Source organism: Panthera onca, chromosome C1 (genome assembly GCF_046562875.1).
Source record: "Panthera onca isolate mPanOnc1 chromosome C1, mPanOnc1 haplotype 2, whole genome shotgun sequence".
NCBI classification, from domain to species: Eukaryota; Metazoa; Chordata; class Mammalia; order Carnivora; family Felidae; genus Panthera; species Panthera onca.
The window spans coordinates 174,673,029-174,695,939 of record NC_138346.1 but is presented as its reverse complement, the minus strand read 5'-3'; the positions used below and the strand labels follow the sequence as shown (position 1 = coordinate 174,695,939).

Below are 22,911 nucleotides of genomic sequence, written 5' to 3'. Positions count from 1 at the left end.
TCCTTTGACTGAAAAAGTGATCATTTGGTTCTAAATGACGAAATTTTTCCTCACTAGGGATTTTGCTCCAAGTACCTAGTGTCTACTAAAGACAGAATTGTCCTTCATTGAGCCAATATGTGAATGTTGTTCAGGTCAGGTCCCACAAGTGGATGAGGTCTTGGGAAAGGGTAAAAAAAATCCTATCTTGGGAAACTTGGTACCACTTGTGATTTCCTGGGTCTGACTCCCTCTGGGAATAATTTTGCATGCCCAGCTGCATCAGCATGTTGAGTTATACAACGTAGCAAGCTGTCCCACAGTAATAGGCATGACGTATCATTCCATTGATGCATGAAATTAAAAAGATGTGGTTTGCTAGAGATACAGCAGATAAACCAAACTTGCTTCTCAGTCCATCTACTTTTATTCATATGTAAAAATCTCAGAAGAAGAAAACTAAGAATGAGTCAGTCTGATTAACTACCCATAGATTAGTGCCAATAAACAGTTTCATGCCATCTACAGTTGAGGAAGTGGGGTGTTTAAGGTTTATTGAGTTCCTACTGTGTGTGTGGCCTGCTAGGAGGTACAATATACAGCTAAATAAATAGAACCCATAGACTATCAGAGGAGGGAAATCTCATCCAAGCCGAGAACATCAGTGAAGACTTCAGTATTGAAGGGAGACCAGGTATCACACAAGAGGAAAAGAGGGGGGAAAAAGCGGGAGCAGGTATGCAGGTGGTAGGGAGGGGCAGTGAGTTGCCTCACTCTGTGCACCACAGATAAAACGTCTGCTGCAGACACTGCTGCCCAGGGCTCCAACATGGACAGCAAATTCCTGCCAGAAGGTGAAGAGATACCGTGAGCAGGCGTTGGAGCAGATGTGGCCAGTGCACAGGGTTAATCAAGCATTCTGCAGCCAGCAAGAGGAATAAATGCCCCCAGAGCAATATTGGCAGCAGCTGGCAGGAGATGGCACTGACCCAAGCTTTGTCTTCCTGGAATAAGAGGAGACCTGTCACTCCAAGGGCTGGAGTACTCCTCTCGGGTCCCTGCTTGTTTGCAGTGAGCGTGAGAGGAAGGGGGAAGGGAAAAAAAATAAGTCATGGTGTCACTGACCTACAATAAAGAAAGTAATCAATAACCATTCTATGAAAGAGAAAAAAGAGATGAAGAAGAGGGCTATTTGGTAATTTGATGGTTTCTATTTGCTTCTCTGGTTTTGATTTTACAGTTGGGAAGGATGTGAGTGTTATTACATGGCAATGAGGTTGCTATGGTAACTCTTTATTGTTTAATATAAAAACTAGCTAAATCTTAGATAAGTTACTGTGAGAAAAATTAATGCTGCCAAAGGCCAGATCTAGTTTTTGATTCTCCTTCTTTTTGTAACATTTACGTCTATTTCCCCTTCATAACCTGCCCTTCTCCTATAGGACATCAAACACATATCAGGATGAAGGATGGCTTTGGTCACTGGTGAAGGAATCCTCTACTATAAAAAATCAACCAGGTCCCAGTGGTCAGGGAGAAAAAAAGTCAATAGAAGAGTGGATGTTTATGCCCAAGAGAATTCAAAAGGTGGCTCAACCTTAGCTTTTCAGTCTAATATACCTGTGCATGAAACCCAGCTTTGCTACTTAGCCATTCAGTAACCTAAGGCAATGAAATTTTCTGAATCTATTTCTTAATCATTAAAATGAGGGAAATAATACCATCCATTTCATCAAATTTTGTTGGGAAATAAATCACCTCCTACTGTGAGGTCTTTAGCGCAGTGGTAGGTAATATCTACTATTTAATGATTAGTAGCTATTCTTTTTTTTCCTCCTCTTCAAATTATCACCATCATCACCATCATCACTATTATACTGCCTCATTATTATTTCAAGGTCCAGTTCAAAAGCCACACCTTCTGCCTTTTCTGATTTTCCTGGAACACGCAAAGCTTGTTTCCCTCTGCACTCCCTTAGGTCTGCCCGCAGGTATCACAAGGTGGCACTAGGTTGGGGGAAAGGAAGTCATGGGAGTCCTGAGGGCTTTCTTTGCTCCAGATCCTATGCCAGGCCCCCACTTTCATTAACTTATTATCTGTTCCACACTCTCCTGATGTGGATGTGATTATCTTCCATCATACAGTGGAGGAAACTAGGATTCAGAGAGGTTTCATACTTTGCTGATATTCCCACTGTTCAGAAATGGGAGATCAGTGGACATTCAGTTTCAAAACCTAGGCTTTTTCACAGCACTGCACAGCCATTCTGAGTATAAATTTTTATAGTATTTCTTTGGATGCATTTCTACCTTATCTCCTCCTATCCTAGCAATCTTGGACACTGGAGGTGAGCCTGCTTTCTTTCTTCCTTGTATTTTGTCCACTTCCCTATTTCAGGGATAGCACAGATTATAGGATCAACAAAGCCTGCTAATTGAGAAATGAAAATCAAGTCAAAGAAAAAGAGTGAGACAAGAAAAACATGGATGCAGAAGTGGATGCAGGCAGAGACTGACCTGGCTACTATAGTGAGTCTTAGATTTCAATGGACAGCAAAGAAAGACAAAGAGAAAAGTTACTTTTGACATAAGTGACAATCGGGGGTTGGCAGGGGCGGGGGGTGGGGGGGTGGGGAGCAGCCATGAAAATAGTGCTTAAAACAAAGCAGGTGAAATCTGAAGAAAACTAATTAAATTTCCAATTATATCAGCAGTCGTAAATTACAAGTTTTTTCACCACTAGAAGGAAGCTGAGAGGAAAGGATGACAAACCAGAGGTTTCACAATCGTGGAAGAACACATAACTTTCACTTAATAGACAGCTCTGGCGGTAATATTATAGAAAGCATTCTGGTTTCCTGAAATTCCCTTGTAATGAATGGCTTCTCAATTCAATAATTTTATTTCAGTTAATCTATCACCTTGAAAGCATATGCTAAGGAAGCCTAGTAGAGCGATCTTTTGGATAACTTAATAAATGTTTCATTTTCTTTAACCCCACTCCCCTCAAGGAATCACTTTGGGTGATAGCCTTAAACGATAGACAAGAGGTCCACTTGTAATGTCTATGCTGAGGCTTGTTCTTCTCTTGCACGGGTACATTAGGAAAACTTTAAAAGTGAATTATGAGACCCTGATTATTGGCTAGCACTTCTATTAAAAATTTAAGAAATCCATTTAAGAAAAATGAAGTATAAAAACAACAAGACAATTTTAGTGTTAGGTGGTTGAATGTGTCTTGTGACTTTGGAGCCTCACAGAACTGAGCTTGGATTCTGCTTCTGTCTCTTATTTGCTTTCTGACGTTCACTTCACAGGTTCTCAGTTTTCTCAGCCATACAAGATGAGTAAAATATGTCTACCTCTTAAGACTTCTTTCCACATGCTGCAAAAAGATAATACCTCAAGTGCATGATACACAGTAGGTGCTCAATCATTGGTCCTCTAATGAGCAATACTACTTTCAGCTGATAATCAGATTGATTTATTCATCAACAAACATTTACTGAGAGCTTCTTGCCAGTTAATAGAAACCATGCCAAATGCCAGGGACTTGGTCTGAGAAGATAGTTGCTAGTTCTGGGGAATTCAGTCTGGTGGGGACACACATTTTCTGTTTCTCTCTCCCTTTCTCTACCATCTCTTTGCTTAGGCTACCTCCTTCCTCCTAGAGATTCCCACCCCAGGTGAAGGTTCATAAGTACTCAGTTAGATTTCTTTAAAGTTCAACAACGACAACCACAAATTGCTTTGTCTGGTAATCGTATAACCCCTTACATGGGTAAATACAGAACATACTTACATTCCTTTATCTCTTGTGAGCATATTTGCAGGTATGGGAATAATAATGGCCAACACTTAAGAAGTATGATACTATACTGACATCCTCACTTTGTAGTTTGGGAGGCTGAGGTCCAGAGAGATGCCCAATTATATTTGACTGCGCAAGTCAAACACTTTCCCGGGACATTCTGCACTCTCTCCTACTTTGCTGGACAAGGACTGCTCTCTTAATTGTAAAGATGAGGAAACAGAGATGGGAGAGAACTAGTGTGCCCATTATTAGCTTGCAAGTAACTGATGGAGACAGGATTAGAACCGAGGTGCTTTGTCATCCACAGATTCATCAGTCATTCAGCTTACATGTACCAAAATAAGGAAGACCATTACATATCTGGAAATCATAATGATGACACCATCATCAGTTAATATGCACTTCCTCCCTATTAATACCACTGTTGAATGAGTGCTTGATCTCAATCTTCACAACAATGAGATAGGTCTAGCATTTTTCTATTTTTGCACATTAGTAAGGAGTATAGATAGGTTATGACACTTACCCCAGGCAAAACAGCAAGCATACCTAGGATTTATACCCAAGTCCTTGGGGGTGCCTGGGTGGCTCAGTTGGTTAAGTGTCCGACTTCAGCTCAGGTCACGATCTTGAAGTTTGTTCGAGCCCCATATCAGTCTCTGCATAGATGGTGCAGAGCCTGCTTGGGATTCTCTCTCTGCCCCTCCCCCACTTGCATGCACACCCACTCACTCTCTCTCAAAATAAATAAATAAACTTAGAAAACTTAAAAAAACAAACAAACAAGTGCTCAGATGCCAAAGTTGGTCCTCTTATCTACTTCACCCTATACTATCTCTCACTCTGTTGTTGGCTAGGAGGCATACATGTATGTAAATATGTGTGTTTCCCTACCCACATGAAAAATATAAGATCTAGTCCTCTGTGCAGAAAAAAAATTAACATACAGGCCTGAGACTGCTGACTTTAGAGGGACTGCTTGCAAGATAATGGGAAACCTAGCTCTTAAAATGGTCCCTAGTTGAGAAGACTGGTTCACTGTACCGAGACTATTACACAAACAAGGTAGCTTATTCTGAACACACACTTTATTTTTGGAGATTGGAATTTTGGTAGTTAGGAAGAGCATGCATATGTAACCAGTCCCCAAGAAAAACCTTGGACACTTAGTCTCAAATGGGCTTCCTTGTGCCAGAAGCATCTCATAAATTTTGCTGCATTTTCACTACTAGGGGAAGAGTGCATTTTGCATGACCTCTCACTGGAGGGAGAGAGATTAGGAAGTTTGGCTTCACAGGGGCACCTGGGTGGCTCAGTCAGTTAAGCATTCAACTTCGGCTCAGATCATGATCTCAGGGTCTGTGAGTTCGAGCCCCACATCAGGCTCTGTGCTGACAGCTCAGAGCCTGGAGCCTGCTTCAGATTCTGTCTCCCTTTCTCTTTCTCTGCCCCTCTGCTGCTCATGCTCTATCTCTGTCTCTCAAAAATAATAAACTTTAAGAAAATTAAAAAAAAAAGAAGTGTGGTTTCACTGACATTTTTTTCACTTCCTGGTCTATCTGTGCATTCTTGTTGTACCTCTGTAATAAATTTTAGTTGAGTATGACTGTGGTTGAGTCCTGTGAGTCACTGAAATTGTGGATGAAACACAACTTCATTTATAGGCTATGAAAAAAATCCTCAGATTAACCAAATAGTAAATATTTCTTTACTTTAAAAAATTTTAGGGGTGCCTGGGTGGCGCAGTCGGTTAAGCGTCCGACTTCAGCCAGGTCACGATCTCACGGTCCGTGAGTTCGAGCCCCGCGTCAGGCTCTGGGCTGATGGCTCAGAGCCTGGAGCCTGTTTCCGATTCTGTGTCTCCCTCTCTCTCTGTCCCTCCCCCGTTCATGCTCTGTCTCTCTCTGTCCCAAAAATAAATAAACGTTGAAAAAAAAAAATTTAAAAAAATTTTAAACTTATTTTGCCCCAGTTTTGAGATATATTTAGCATATAACATTGTATTAGTCTTGGGTGTACAACATGATGATGTAATATATGTGTATATATTATGAAGTGATCACCACAGTAAGTTTGGTTAACGTCCATCACCTCACAGAGTTACCATTTTTTTTCTTGTGATGAGAACTTTTAAGATCTATTTTCTTAGAAACTTTCAAATGTATGATACATTATTAACAGTAGTCAACACGGTACACGTTACATCACCAGAACTTATTTATCTTATACCTGGAAGTTTGTACCTTTCGACCACCTTCTTTTATTTTCCTATTTTGACCCTATTTCTTTTATTTGTCTAATCATTCATTCAATAAATACTCATCCAGAACTGACCCTATGCCAGCGATTGCACTTTGTGCTGGGGAATAAATCATATTCCAGTGGAGATGACACACATTAATCACACAGGAGGACAAGCACATGATGATAAATCCTGTGTATGTATGTATTATGTACATATATACACACATATATATAATAAACTGTGATCCAAGGTACGGAGAGAAAGCACAAAAAGCCGTATTGCACTGTAACAAGGTGGACTGACTCAGATGGAGGTGTAATACAAGACTTCCCTGAGGAAATAACATTTGAGCTGGTGTCTGAAGGACAAGTCCAGTTAGCTAGGTGAAGGAACGGTTGGGGAGAGAAGAGTAGGGGGTTCGCAAATACCTCTCATCTCTCAATCTTCAAAACCTGGGACAATAAATGAAAGGAAAGGAAGGGGCAATCACTCCACCAGATAACCATGCTTGTCATTAGGTCAACTGTAAGAGCCCTAATTGAAACTCTGTTGAGGCATCAGGAAAGAGGAATCTTCGGGAATGTTCTGTAGGCCCTTTTTGGGGCAGAACTTGGCCCAGCATTTTGAATGACTGATGAGAAGCATAAACAACTGTGCTCTCCATCACTATGTAATTTTAAGTCAGATGCTTCTTTCTAGTACTGCTGACAGAGGACGGTCACGCCTGGGTCATCTCAGCCAGTCCTGGATCTTCCGCAATGGAAATCAGGGCATGCTGTCATTGAATAATTGCAGCTCGCCTGCTGAAATGCAGATGTGCAGTCAATGGAGAGGATTCAATTTGTGGAGGGGCAAAGACGGAGAAGATAGAAGGAGTCAAAGTAGCTGCAGTCTTTCTATTTGTTCTTTCCTGAGTCTTTGGTTACTCAAAAGACTGGAGAAGATTTGTCTATATTTCAAAGGGACCTGGGCTCAGATGCCAGGGCACTTTTGAAGGGGATGGATTGTGATAGGGGCTACAGATGGGCTCAGGCCCATCCAAAACTGGCCTTAGGGAGTCACTGTAGAGTTGAGAGAGAGGGGAGAAGAGCTGTGAAGACCCCCTTCCCCACCATGAACCCTGACATTACACACCTGACCCCATAGTCATGGGAGGTCAGGCTGGGAGGAGGGAAGCTCACTAGTGGCAAGGTGACAGGAAACAGAATGAGCCTGGGAAGCACCTCGTAAACAGCTGTGGCGGGGACCAAAGAAAATCTCTGTGCTCATATCCCTTTTCTAGGATATTTGAAAGTCAGGAATTTCAAAATCTTCCCCCAATGAGTTTGTTTGGTTGTTATTACATGTGATGGGTAGTGGTCCTGCTCTCTTTCCTTAGAAAAGAGATCAAACTAAACACCTATTATATGCCAGGCACTCTTCTAGTGCTATTGGCATATTATTTCATTCTGAAAACAAAATTATAAGTAGGTATTTAGTTCCTATTTTATAGATTTGGAAATGGGTACATTTATGTATTTTTCCAATGTACTTTGAGTGCTGCATTGTCTTACGCTGGATCAAGGAGTTTATCCATTTTATTCCACTTAATCTGAAACTTTGCCATATAAAAGAGAACATTCACATCCATTCTTCCTGTTTTCATGTATGTAGCCCACTCAGGCACTGCCTTAGACTCCAACTAAGCAGATTGTTTAGGACCACACAGCCTACATCTCAGAAAAGAGTGTGGAAAGACAAAAAGATTAATGCCAGGAGCATAGAGAAAGACATAGAGTTGAATAAATAAATGAATGAGTGAGTGAGTTTGGCGAATTAATAAATAAATAGAATGGTTGGTGAATTGAAGAGCAGGCTAAAAGTAGAAACAGCAATATATTCTCATGAGCAGAGCTGAATATTTTCAAACTCATTTCTAGCCCAGACTAACCATATGAAACCTAAAACATCATTTGGCATGGACGACAAAAAGTCATCAAACTAGGAGAGGCCAGTAAATTGAGGAAAGAAACTAATTTTGTTCAGACTTGTTTTAGCTATGGTTTAACACAGTTTAGGACCACGGCCATAAAGCCCTCAGGAACGATCAAATGTGCTTGAAAATATCATATTAAATTACATTTCATTTCATTTTGCCCAAACAGCATAGCAATATCTGTGTACAATATTTGTAACAGAATGCAAAAATGTGCCTTGTATTTGCATCCTATTAACCTATTTAAAATCCCAAACAGAAGGAGATGAATTGGAATCTTTTGCATCTAATGCATTAGAATACAGAATGTAGAAATATAAAGTAGCATTAAACAACTGCAAATATAATAATAAACACTGTAATATTGATGCAGTGATTTCAGATTGCAGTAAATTCACATAGTTTTGTCTACAACATCACACTGAGGTAAGGAATGCTGGTACAAAATAGAATTTTAAGGAAATATAAATTTTGTTCCCCATACTCTCACCATCCTGTAAAAAGGAATCAAAAAACCTAATTTTGAAAATAAAATATACATAACTACATAATATGAAGAGAAAGTTCATGTTGACTGCCTTCCTGAGCACAGTAGATGCTCAATGAATAATTACTGTGGAATTAGATACATAGTTCACTCATTCTCCAAACATTCATTAACACCAACACTATGTGCCAAGCACTAGGTTAGTTATGCAAAGGGACGAGGGGAATATACATAGGAGACCTGAACAAACAGAAAGGTGGCCATGTATGTCTTCCAGGGCTGAGGCCAACCCTCATGCTCCCACATGGTTGACAGACATGTAGTCACACAACAGGATGACCCAAGCACTACTTCTTGAGTCAGTATTCTTTTTTTTTTTTTTTTTTTTTTAATTTTTTTAACGTTTATTTATTTTTGAGACAGAGAGAGACAGAGCACGAACGGGGGAGGGTCAGAGAGAGAGGGAGACACAGAATCTGAAACAGGCTCCAGGCTCTGAGCAGTCAGCACAGAGCCCGACGCGGGGCTTGAACTCACATACCGCGAGATCATGACCTGAGCCGAAGTCGGACGCTTAACCGACTGAGCCACCCAGGCGCCCCTTGAGTCAGTATTCTTTGTTAAACTTGAGGGGTCTGGGTTCAATTGTACATGAGTGTAAGATGGGAATAATAGGTTTATCACACTTGATAATAATGATTGCTAACATGATCTTACATTCTATACTCGGACTAAACAGCAGTTGGCCCTATGATTTAGCACTGACATTAGGCAACATTGTGAACTAAGGGCAGAAAGGCATCCGACATTTGCTGAGTGCTTGTTATATGCCGGGAATTATATCTGGGACATTATAATCAGTATCTTAGTCAATTTTTATGGCCACCCTTTATTGTAGCTATCATCATCCCTGCTCTCAGATAAGAAAACAAAGTCACAGAGAGATGGAACAGTTTTTCCAATGTCATATAGCAAAGAAGCTTTCTGTTATTAATCCTACCTATTCTCCAAGTAGCAGTTGCCATTATAAATCACAGAATGGCTCTGGGGCTTTCAGATCAGGAAAAAGACCTACAGATTCCAAGTGACTTATCCAAGGTCACCTGGGAAGTGGTTGGCAAAGCCAACATGAACCCACTTCTCCCCAAGTCCCTTTCTAGTACCCGGGTAATACAAGGCCGTCTCTCCAGACTCTTACTTTTCCAGTTACAGCCTGTGCAAACAAGGGAGATAGTGCAGTGATAGATTGTGCCTAAGAGCTATTTTAATAGCCCTGCTGTTTTGCTGGAGAAACACAGATGCTGTGATTTGCTCCCCCTGAAGCCTGCAGCCGGGTTACTGCTCAGGCAGCCACCAGATGCTGCTGTTTCCAAAAGACACCTGAAAGCAGCCGAGCTTCTGAGGATATACAGGAAACACTGCCGAGACTTTCAAAGCCTCCTAACTTTCATTAGTAGCCACCCTGATCCTCTGCTGACATACGCACTCTACCAATTTGGGTTAAGACCCCAAGGAGAATGGATGGTTAGTGATCCTAGATATTAGAACTCCACAGTTCCATTGTAGCTCACTCAAAACTCAATTCAAGTACACTCATGCCTCATGGTTAAGTCTGACTCTGTAACATAGGAAAAGAAAAGAATGGGGAGGATGAGGGAAGAAGTAATATTTATTGTATTAGAAGCATGTATTTGATGTCTAATACATATTTTCTCATTTCATCTATACAACAAAGTCTGTGAGAAGTTACTATAATCCCTATATTGTAGATGAACAAATTAATGCTAGAAAAATGAAGAAACTCATCAAAATGTAATACAGCTAGTCTTGGGTAAAGAAAGGTTCTGGTCATTGTTCTCAAGGGTTCTATACTTGTACTCTCTTAAGGAAAATGGTAGCAATGATAACTTTCAATATTTAGCATGGCATTCTCTTTCAGGCAAAATAATCGACTTTACAATCCCTTGGGTAAATGGCTACTCATCTTATCCCTCTCTCTCCTATGGTATCATAGGATACCATACTTTTGAAAATGGCTCTCTGCTGCCAATCACTTTGGATCAAAAGTTTCTGTGGTCACTCTTTTGGGGATGAGGAAAGGAGGGGTGGAGAGAGGTGAAGACTGAGATTTAGCCAGAATCCATTTTCATAAATGAGAACCTTTTGTGCAAGTGAAATAAATATCCCACCTATAGTATCTCTACATCTCATTCGGCAACCCCCATCTCTTGATTATCACTGTGGGTTGTAATGTACACTCTATTAAATGGGCAATAAACACAGCAAGGGTTATTGCCACACATAATAGCTAACAGAGATCTTGTCTTTTTCCCCCTATTTCAGAGCCTTCCACACCTTCCTCCTACACCCTTCCCATCTGCCTAATAGAGAATAGCCACACACACACACACACACACACACACACACACACACACTGATCTATGGCATAAAATATCATCATTCATTTAACAATCTGAACACTTCATCATAACCCCCAAACATGATCTTTCTCCACTGTTCTCATCTCACAAAATGCATCTAATTCATCTAGTTCCTCAAGCCAGAAACCTAGGTATTGTCCTTGGCTCTTCCTTCTCCTTTATTGTTCCCACTAAATCCTTCTCAAAATCAAAATCCACCTCCTGAATGTTTTCAAATCCATATTCATCACCACCATACTACTCCAAGCTAGCAGTGTTTCTTTCTTGGACAGAGACACCCACAATAGGTCTCTTTCTCTCACCATTTTTTTTTTTTTTGCCACTCCTACCTCCAATCCCCATCTACTTTCCAAGCAGTAATAAGAAGGATCTTTGAAAAAAAAAATAAACTTGATTGTACCACTTTCCTATTAAAAACATTCAATGGGTGCTTAGTGTGGATATGGGGCCAAGTGGTTTATTTTTAAGGATTATTCATTACTAAAGTGTCCCCAGGTCTGCTTTTTTAAATAAAACATCTCCAATATATCCATCCCTCCATCCTTAAACAACACTCTTCAGTCTCACATCATCCTGTTTGACCTGTTCAAGGTTAACTTCCAAGTTGTGTTCTTTGGCTTAAAACATGGTTATTCCTTTCCTTGAATTAGATCTGACCTTAAATGTTTTCAGAGTGGGTAGATGCCCAGATGGTGGGATTGCAGGGATTCCTGTCCTAATATACTTCCCTTCTCCTGCATTAGATCATATCTACCACCACCAGTGAATACTCACTGAATGCTTACTCTGTGTCAGGCACTACTAAGCCTTTACATATTTTGTCATATTAAGCATCAAACATGGGGTGCCTAGCTGGCTTAGTCAGAAGAGCATATGACTCTTGATCTCAGGGTCATGAGTCATGCCCCACATTGGGTATCAGATATTACTTAAAAAAAACTTAAAAAAATCAAACATCAAATATCAAACAGATGATAATTGCAAGAGCTGGGTTTCAACCAAGGCACCGTAACTCTGAAGCCTAGAACCTTAACTAGCATTTCTTCCCTTTATTACTTGTAGCTCCTTGGATGTCCTAGGCTGCTTTCTATATTCTGTGTTTGGTATCTGCAATTCTTTTTGCCTATTATGCATTTCCTTTGTCTTCTTGGCAAATTGTCACTTGTCCTTTAATATTCTCTGTGAATCTTTCTTTGAATCCTTTAGACAGAGTTTTGTTATTCTAATCTGTTCACATTCTTCCATCGTAACACTATACTATACTATATCATAATTAACTCTTCATCTGATTGTTGCATTCTTACATGTAACTAGTAGATGTGAAGAGTGTGGGCTTCATCATAAGAATAGTATTTGACCCTTGGCAATTGAATGAACATTGTGGAGTTGCGTTATCTGCCTCATGATGAGAGATTAAATATATGACTAAAGGTAATGTGTAAAGATAGTACTCGGTATACAGTAAGTCTTCAACAAATGCTAGGGGTATACGTGTGTGTGTGTATATCTATCTATCTATCATCTATCTATATCTCCATACCTATACATACATGGATAAATATACATATATAGATATACTCACACATGTGCCACTAAATAGTGAATTTCTCAGGAGTGAGGCTTGGTAACTTTTCCACTCAATTTATAACAGTAAGGAAGATAAGAACAAACATATTAGTAACTAAGTTATCCTTTAAAAAATGGGTTCCAGAATTTATGAATGCTTATCATATATTGGAAATCAGCATTGTCCCTTTAGAAAGCAATTTGGGAATATACCTCAAGAGTCTGATAATATTTAGATAACTTTACTTTTAGACATCTGTTCAAAACAAACGAGCAGAAATGCATACAAAGATTGATTTAACTCATTCATCAAATACATGGAATGTCTATTGGATGCCATGCACTATGCTAGACTCAATGTTTATTAAGTTTTAAGTTACAAGGCAAAAAAAATGGAAACAGCCTAAATACTCAATAGAGACTATATGCCATGAAATATTATACAATTATAAAACAGTATTTTTCAGGGAACATCAAATGACATCAAATAAAGCTGTGTTTTTAAAAATTAAAATACCAAAGACTCATAAAATATGATCTCAATATTTTGTTACATTTACATGGAATAGAATCCTTGAAGAAAATGCAAACAAAGTTGACAATGGTTTATTTGGATAGGATTGTGGGTGATTTTAATTTTTATCTTGAGCATTTTTTGTTTTTATTTTTAATGAGAAAAGATGCCCATGTTTTATTGTGGAGTGAAAAAAAAGGAAAAAAATAACTGGTATGATTGAGAGATGTGGGAGTATGGAAATATATACCTCCCAAGTATTGAAAGGAAAGATCCACATGCCCCCAAAAAGCTCAGAAAATAGATGTAATAAGATTTGGTGAAACAGCATAAGGTTTGGAGTTCTGCAGCTGGGCTCTGTGGCTGTGCCACTTACCAACTACGACATGTCAGGCAAAATACTTCATCTCTCTGTCTCAGGTTTCTCATCCATAAAAACAGGGGGAGAGAGAGAGACAAATTGGCTTATTCCAGAGGCCTAAGAGAGCAAGAACTCCTTTTCTTAAGACCCAGCTCCTGTTTCCAAGATCCTCTGGGGCATTTCTCTAGCAATCACCCTAAATGTAAACAAAGCACTGGAAAACTTAGGACTGGAAAGTGAAAAAGGTAAAACAAATCAAAACAAAAAAGCAAAACAAAAAACAAAAAAAAACCCCACAAAACACCAACTTCAGTAGGTGGCTTAGGACTCAGACTCCTGCTCCCTCTCCATCAGATGGAAATGAAACCCAGCATTTCACTAAGTGAGTTTGACAGTTCTCAGCCATGACACCGGGGGAAGAGTTCAGTGTTCATTCCACCTTCCCAATGACCTGAAGGGCCCCAGATTTCCTATCCTTCTCTGATTTTCCATTCCGATTGATGGATACATGGAACAACTGGAACTATAATTAGTATTTTTGTCATTTAAAGTTCACTAGATTTGTAGTCAATTATTGGCTAAAAACATTTATTATTTGTAATATATTATTAGTTTATTATGGCTCATTGCTCTAAAATACTTCGTTTAATCCTTTGCAGGTCCTTAAACACAAATATGGCAGCTATTAGCAACCTCTTCAGTCAGGCATAAAATTGTACCCAGAGGCCTCATAAACAATAGAGTGCTTTGCAAAGATTAAATCAGTGTACACAGCTGTGAAGGAGGCCATTAGGAAATGCATTATCATTCTGTTTTACTGTTACTTTGTGTGCCACTGTGCTCTTGTCACTCCATCAGCTAGCCCTGCCCCTGCCCCATAAGCGGAAGAGCCTCCACATCTCACCAGGTCAGAGGCACCCACCTGGAGTAGTATAGCCCCAACCTCTCTGTGTCAAGTAAAGAGGACCCAAGAGCAGTTGGATAGATTCTGCCCCAAACAGGCACAGCAACCCATTGCTCACCTCCTTTGTGGAGGGTGGCCGTCCTCATTACAAGGCTTCCTGGAAGATGCTAACTTCAAGCAAACTAATTGTTTTTCTGTCTGCCTCTAAGTCTATTCAGAATGTATGCTGCCTCCAGGAAAAGGAGAAGGAAAAGGGAAACTGTCATTTATGGAGCACCTGTTATGCTGTGGGCTCTCTCAGACAGCCATTTATTCACTTAGCAGGACACCTTTTGTGGATGGAGCTGAAGCCACACGGACAAGTGAGAAGGAAGCTCCGTGGTGAGTGGGGCAGGCAAGCAAACAGTCCAGGTACCCCCCACTACCATGTGACTAGTGCAAGGCTTCCTGGTGGGAGGATTATCTAAGCCACATTTAGAAGATAAAGGGAAAACACAGGCTACAGGAGCAATGGGCAGAGGGAGAAGGATATTCCAGGCTGTAGGATAAGTATATGCGAAGGCATTGGGGTGTGAAAGGAGAGGGTATCTTATTTCATTAAGTCCTCCTGACAACCTCGCTGGGTGGATGGCATCTTTACAGAAGAAAAGACTCCTCTTGCTGCCCTCATCATTCTACCTCTGATAGCAAGCAGCCTGCATTGCCCTTCAGAAGCAAACAGAGCACCATGGCAAGAATGTAGGTGTTGGATTTATGTCCAGTGAAGTCTGACTTCAGTTTCAGTCTATAGGGGTGACACTTCTCTGAGCCTCAGTTTCCTATCTGAAAAATGGGGCTGATGATACTCGTTGCATACGATTGCCAGGAATCTTCCATGAGACAATATAAAAAAAAAAAGCACCTAGTATTTTATTTGTAGCATAGCAAATTGTTGGTTTCTTTCTTTCTCTATTTAGGCATTAGTTCAAAATTTGTCTCTCCCAGGAAGACTTCCAAGATTCACCAAGTTAGAAACTAGATAAGAGCAGGGACATATCCTGCCAATGTTAATTTAATCTTTGTAAAGCACCATACAATATATTGGTATTTTCCAGAAAGACTTTGCACATGGAAAGCTTTGGAGAAAGAGCAGCTTAAGGGATTTTACTTGGCTTTGTACTCCAGCTACCTAAAGAGCTTCCCTAATGTAACTTCAAGCTCTTCTCCCCATGGTTGAACACCCTGGGGCATGGGACAGATTTCCCTTCCCCTTTCTCGGACGTGGATGCAAGAAGAAGCAGGCAGGAATGGCGATGCTTGACCTTTTTGGAAACACGTCCTCCTACCTTGTTGTACCAGAGAAAGCAATAACTTGACCTGACTGGACTCCCTTAGAAAGCTCTCTAGCCCCATAACTCATTATACAACCTGTACCTGCTGCTCCAGCCACAATTATTTTCTAACTGTTCGCTGCACACACCATCTCTTTTCAGTCTTATATAAATGTGGTGTTTGCCATGATATCTTCCAGGAATGGTCCTGCCCTTTCCTGTCACTAGAAAACTCCAATTAATCCTTTTAAGACCCAACTATCACCTTTCTGAGTAGTTTCAGGGAGGGTTACCCTCTCTGCCTGCAAACCCACAGACCAGCATTTGTTACTTTTATTTTACATCTAACACGTTGAAATAATAGATTCCCCTATCTGTTTTCTTCAGTCTCCTGGGACACACTGAAGGACAGGAGTCATACCCATCCCATCTTTGTAGTTCCAGGATTTAGAATAAACTACAGCACATGGTAAATCTCTGGCGAAGGAATGGATGAATCTTAACATCTAGGACAAATCCTTCACGAGGTTCAGACACACTGAAACCAGCCTGGCATTTGGCAAGGGCTGTAGTGTGAATGGCATCTGCCTCCAAAAGACATAATTACAGAATTCTTTAACCTCCACTTTTCTGAAAGTTGGGCCCTGGGAAGCAGAAAGAGGATCTGCCACGGTGATTCATTGTGGCCTTTCCCCCTCAATTCAGCCCACTGGATCATTTGTCCATTTTCCCCTCATGAACTCATTATTTTTTGTTTGCTTCTGCTCCAACCACTCCTCACCTTTTTCTGTCCTGCTTTGTGGCCCAGGAAATTGATGCCTGTGGACAGCTTCTTGGGGGCTCCTTTACCTTTTGTCTGGGTTCTCCCAATGGGAAGCTGTACTAGGAGGTCAAGAGGCAGGAAGAAAGAGAGGTTGGGATATTTCTAACCCTCTCCCTCTCTGCTTCACAGCCTCCTCTGCAGTAGCTGTGCCCATCTGGGAATGTGGGTTCTGGACAGCTGGGATTCTAAACTGCTCTAATAACACTATTCCCTCCCTTTGCTTCTTTAGCCCTGGAAGCCTGATATCTTTAAATGCCTTTCCGCCTCTACCCAATCCTGTCCACAGCTCTGCAAGTGGTCCCTTTCCTAAAGCGTCTTTGTTCAAATCACCTGAGGTTAATTCTGTTTCCTACCAGGGCCCTGGAAGATGCACCCTCCCTCAGATATAATCAGGGAAAAGCTACTCCTTTATTTTGGGTCTCATTCCTAATGACCACTGGGGCACCTCCAGGTTAAATCTAAATGAGGAAACCACCTACATGTGAGGTCTTGTGATGGAAAAAGTGTCCCTGTGATGAGTGATCATTTTGAAAAGTGGTCTGACAACACTCATAATCTGTGGGCTAAAACTATAAAGTGTCTAATTTTGTGTTAGCATATTAGGGCTGGTTTGGAGGTTGGCAGAGACGGATGGAGACATGGGAGGAAAGTAAAGGAGAGAGAATGATGGAGGGAAAGTGGCCTGATAGATTTTTCAGCATTGTATCCAATTTCTGGTAGTCATGCACAACTGATCTGTTTTGGCAGACGGCACAACCACATGGAAAGAGAACGAGCTCTGCAGAGAATGGAGGTCTGAGGTTAAGCCAGACTCAGTCATGTGCTGGCTGTGTTCAGCTTGGGCTGGTGACAGCTTCCTGGAGCCTCAGTGTTTGATATCTGTATAATGGGATAATATGCCTCTTTCTACAGGAAAGAGCAGATAAGAGCGCCTACCACAGTGTCCCAGATAAAGCAAGAGCTATAGAAAATGGAGCTTCTCTTCTCTGGCTGCTGATGAATGAATACATTGATGAATACATGCTGAATGAATGAACAAACAAATCCTTTTTCAACAAATCTTTTATCTTAGGTTGAACTAAAACCTGCCCTCTTATAACTTTTACCCATTGGGCTTTGGCCTGCCTTCTAGAGCTGAACAGAATAAATCAACTTGCTCTTCTAAATGAAAACCCTTCAAATATTCCTGTTTAATAAATTGAATAAATAGACTCCACTTTAATAAATTTGCCCTAGGCCTGTGGGCCTTTGCAAGGCAGGCAATATAAATGAAGATGATGTCTGCACATGAAATGCTTTGTGGACCACATGACTGCCATTCTGCCCCAGAGATGGAGGGGAGTGTGAGGGGGGCTCATTTAAAATGAGCCACCAACAGTGGTAGTCAGACGTATAAGCTTCAGCCTTTCTGCAGCAAGCCAAGATATCACACATCTTGATTTTTTTTCAGTGCATCATGCATATTTAAAAATCAATCCCTCCTCTCTTCCCTTTTGTTTCCTTTCCTTGTTCACTTATTTAAAACATACTGACTACCTAGTCTGTGCCACGTACTCTGCTAAACTCTGCCTGCTAAACAGTGTGGAGCTATTTAAGAATCTGTCTGGTTTGGGGGAATGGACCATAGTTTGGTGTGTCTGAGGTGCACAGAACATAAGAAAGGCTCGTAGTAGGTCCAGCTAGCTAGATAGGCAGGGCCCATGTGTGAAGCACAGGAATGTGACACAGCGGAGAGAAGCTGGGGCTCTATACAGTTGTGATAAGGTGGCTCAGGGAATAGCCATCACTATTCCTTTGAGGGATAAGACTGATTTTATTGACTTCCACGCTTACTGGCCTGGCTGCTCACCCACCATTACACTCCTGTCACTACTGGAGCTCAGGGATCATTTTTTTTTTTTTTTTTTTTTTTTTTAGATTCACTCAGGACTGGCTAAAAACAGATATGCAGGTTTTAAATCACTAGAAGGAAAAAAAAAAGTTCCAAGATAATAAGATAGCTCGTATAGAAAAAGGAAACAAAAGAAGCCCAAAGAAAGTATGAAGAAGAGAAACAGTAAAACAAAAAGACAGGAATAAGACTAAACATAGCAGTTATGACAGTAAATATAAATGGTTTAAGTTCCTCTAATAAAAGATAAAGTCTTTCAGATTGGGTTAAAAGCAAAATTCAGCCATATGCTATTTATAAGGCATGAATGGCAAAACAAAAGAAAGAAAAGGGGGAAATGCTAGGCAAATATTTATCAAGCATAGAAAGCAAACAAAAAGAATTCAATTGGCAACATTTCAAAGTAGAATTTAGGGTAAAAAAAGCATTATATGAGACAAAGTCATTTTATATTGATAAAAGACTCATTTTACGATGAAGTTATATGAGACATGCCATTACTTAATGGCAAAATATATGAATCAAACTAGAAATATAAGGACATAGGGATAGAAATAACCTTGATGTTTTAACAGTGAGAAAGACAAGGGGTGCCTGCGTGGCTCAGTTAGTTAAGTGTCCAACTTCAGTTCAGGTTGTGATCTCACAGTTCGTGGGTTAAAGCCTCACGTTGGGCTCTGTGCTGTCAGCTCAGAGCCTGGAGCTGCTTCAGATTCTGTGTCTCCCTCTCTCTCTAGCCCTCTCCCGCCTATGGTCTGTCTCTGTCTCTCAAAAATAAGTAAACGTTAAAAAAATTTAAAAAAGCAATGAGAAAGGCAAAAATAGAATACTATCATTAATAAGTTGCATTTACATCTCTAAACACTGTTAAAGGCTGACTTAATTGAGTACTTATAGTGTTCCAGGCACTGTCCTAAATGTTTACACATACTATTATCTCATTAAACCCTGTAACAACCATACGAATTAGAAAATTATTACCTCTGCATTACAGATAAGAAAACCGTGGTACAAGGAGCACAATCCTAGCCAAGATGCAACTCAACTGCACTGGCATAAAAAATCAAGTCTGGTTCTAAACTGAGGCAGGTATCCACAGCGACTTCCCTTTCAACTATTATGTTAACCCATCTCAAAGAAAGAAAGCATGTCCTTTTAAAGCAAACTAGGACATTGACCTCCTAAAGTAATCATATGACAGGCTATAAGGTAAACCTCAATAAAATCTGAATGGACAGAAAGTACAATAGGATTTAATCTGAATGCAATGTAGTACATTAAGACATAATGACACCAAAACTTGACCAACGTAGAATGAATGCATGTGTGCACATGAGCACAAGTGTTCACACACACACACACATACACACCACCTAAATCACTCATAGGAATATGATACCAAAATCCTACATTAAGCATTTGCAAACCTATTTCCATCCACTTAAAGAATTATCATCACTAAGTGTGACTTATCCTGAACTGCAGGGATAATTAGTATAATGTTTCTTACCAATATGTCACAGGCAAAAACAACATGGTCATTATGATAGATCACTTGTTTGTATTGAAGCCTTACAAAGTTGGGGCCAGGACTAGAGGTGTCAGGCAGGTTAGGCCAGAGAGAAGTGGCTGTCATATCACTTGAGTTACCAAAACAATCACTCAAACCCAAGCCACAATGCAGAAGTGATCACGAGTGTCAAGCCAGACCAGTGGCAAAACAACCCAAGGTTAAAGACACCTTCTAAGTGGTTCTGAAATTGCTCCCAAATCCAGGGGAGTCCCACACCTTGCACTGGATCTGAAGCTGCATGTGGTAGGTATGGGCGGGATAGCAGTAGCAGAAGTATGGCAATGGTGGTTGGTGTGTTTATGTGTAGGTTGGGGAGGTAGCTACATGACCTTGGTTTTGCAGAGGTAGTGCCCATGAGATCAGATACTTAACATGGCCTAGAAATCCAGTGAGGGTCCACTCCAAAGTGTAATCTTTACACCAAAAGGAACGAGATGCCATGTCAAGATTGGAGGTGATGTCTGAAGATATTCCTGGAAAGTTAAATGTTATCTCAAGGCAATCTATGAATCTTCTAGAAATGGGGCTTCTGTTTCTGCAATATGATAAATTTGAGCTGTTATTCCCTTGAAAATGGGCTTCCTTCTCGTGCAGCTAAAAATGGGGACAGCATGCTTGAGATGGTGAGAGAGATTGGTTTCTCTCAAATATAAGTCCTGGAGGACCATGTCACCGGAAATGTCCTCACAAGGGACAGGGCACAGGCTGTAAGGAACAGGATTAACACCCATGTTAACTGACTTCCCAAGCAAGTGCATTCACTTTTAAAAAATCATATTTATTTTTCTCAATTAAAAACAATATGTCCTTTGTGGATAATTTTGAAAAATCTCAACAATGCTCAGAATTAACACCTAGTAACATTTTGGCTTTTTCCTTTCTAGTAATTTATTTGTTCGTTTCTTTCTGCATATGTACATACTTATAAAAACAAAACAGAAAACGTGGTTCATATTTTGCATCCTAGTTAATTTTTTTTATTTCCTCATTGTGTATGTGGCAGGTGGAGATCATGTGGAAGAAAGGAGCATGGAAGGTGGGACAGACAGAGCAAAGACTTAGCTAGAAGATCCTTGTTGATGAAGCAAGAGCACACAGATGGGGCAGACTTCACGGTGGAGAGAATGGGGGTGGGGGAAACAGCACCTTTGGACAAGTAACTCAAGGAGCTTCTCTGAAGAGTAGGGGAGGACCAGGGCAGAGGGGATTAATGCAGAAAGATAGTGGAAAGAACACAGGCTTGGAACCAGGGACCGTGCTTGCCACCTCAGTTCAACCCCTTATAAACCACAGGCCTTCGCAGGGATGTGATGAGGTGGCAATTGCTCAGTACCATGAAGGCAGAGCAACCTTCTACCTTCACATTGTATTGTATATGTACTATCAAATCTGGTAAAGAAACTGAGGCTCAGGAATGCGATGTTCATACTGCACAAAGGGGCAGAACCGGGATTTAATCTCAGGATCGCCTAAGCCCAAATAATGAGGTTTTTCATAAGTGAGAAGATTAAACCATTTATTATAAAACATAACTTGATAACTTAATTAGTTCTTAATAAATAAAGACAGGAGAAGACATGCATCATCATAGCTGAAATCCTTTGTTTTTAACTGTAAGGCACCCTGGCCTCTCCCCAGGTGCTAGCATGCACCCCAAGGGCTTTGCATGGAGCCCACGGCCTGGCCTGGGAGTACTGGGCTGGCCCCCATCAGTCTAGCACAACTGTTTATTGGATGTGATATATTCCCAGGCAAGGATGCTGGCCTCCCCTTCTGTATCTCACACAATCTTGCTTCCCAACATCATTTTTTTCCCATTTGACTGAGTGATCTGACCTAGAACGGCTACGCGTGACTTGAAATTTAAGTATTCTTCTTTCAACTCTCTGATAAAAATCTTTTCCCTTTAATAATGCTCCCAGTGGCTCCTCGCCCATTCCTTTTCATTTCTGCTAGGTGCTTTTAAGTTCGGTTTTCTTTCCACCCCCTGCAATCTCCCCAAGGCTTAGCTTCAGAGACCAGCTCTCTCAAGACCCAATCAATTCCAACATTCAATTAAGCTAATTAAGTTCAGGTTGCTATCAATATTTTTCTTAATTATGGTTTAAACATAGGTAAAACCTAGAATTGTTCATCAACAGCCCTTAGCCTCAGCTGAGAGCTAGCATCTACCATTAAGAATTCCCGTGGGTCAAATCGAGGTTCTGACAATAGTTAGAAAGACCACATGTGTATTTGCATAGGATTTGCATATATCTACATAGGTTAGTCTCTTCACAGTAGATTTCCAATTAAAATGTTATTATTTCAGCCTTGAAGTTGTTGTTTCCTGATTCTCCTATTCTCTAGTACCATTAGCAACACCTGTTCACTTTGACATTGATTTTTTGCATGAGAGGACAACAGGACAGTGAAGAGAAAGGACAGCTGCCATGATTTACAGCCAAAAGTGAAAGCCAAGAATATCAGTGCACACCTCTGAAATGGGCTGCCCTTTGCAATTGGGAGGTTCTGTCCTGGTGGAGAGAAGACCCCAGACAAGTCTTGGAATAGCTCCTGGACTGTTAAGCAGAAGAGTCAATCAACAGTTAGGTGGCTGGACTTGTCTTCACCTCTCCTTTCCCGACTACCTTCTGCCCTTGATCCTGGATGAAGCATTTCTTTCCTCCCAATAGGTCTTTTTGCCCCAAAACATAGATACCAGAAGAGTCTTTCTGAAATACAAGATCTGGTCATTTCATTCTTCTGCTTGGAGGTTTCCCCAAGGCTGGAGGTGTGAAAACTACAATCCTAGCATGATATGCAAATTCCTTCATGGCGGCCATCCTCTCCTGCTGTATCTCTTGACTCCACTTTGCATTCTTGAGCCCAGCCAAGGTGAACCCACCGATAGTTTTTTAAAACCTAACAGATGTCTGCATACTTACAGGTCTTTGAAGATACTGCTCCTTCTGGCCACTGGAATGTATTTTGCCCTGTCATCCCACAAATGGATAACTCCTATGCTGTCTCCTCCTTTGAGGAGTCC

General features: G+C 40.7%; 1 protein-coding gene across 3 annotated transcripts in view; it reads right to left on the bottom strand.

Moving 5' to 3' along the window:
- DAB1 (DAB adaptor protein 1) overlaps positions 1-22,911 on the bottom strand; it is a 1,137,940-nt gene that overhangs the window by 757,348 nt on the left and 357,681 nt on the right. The gene's annotated exons all lie outside the window — the stretch shown is intronic.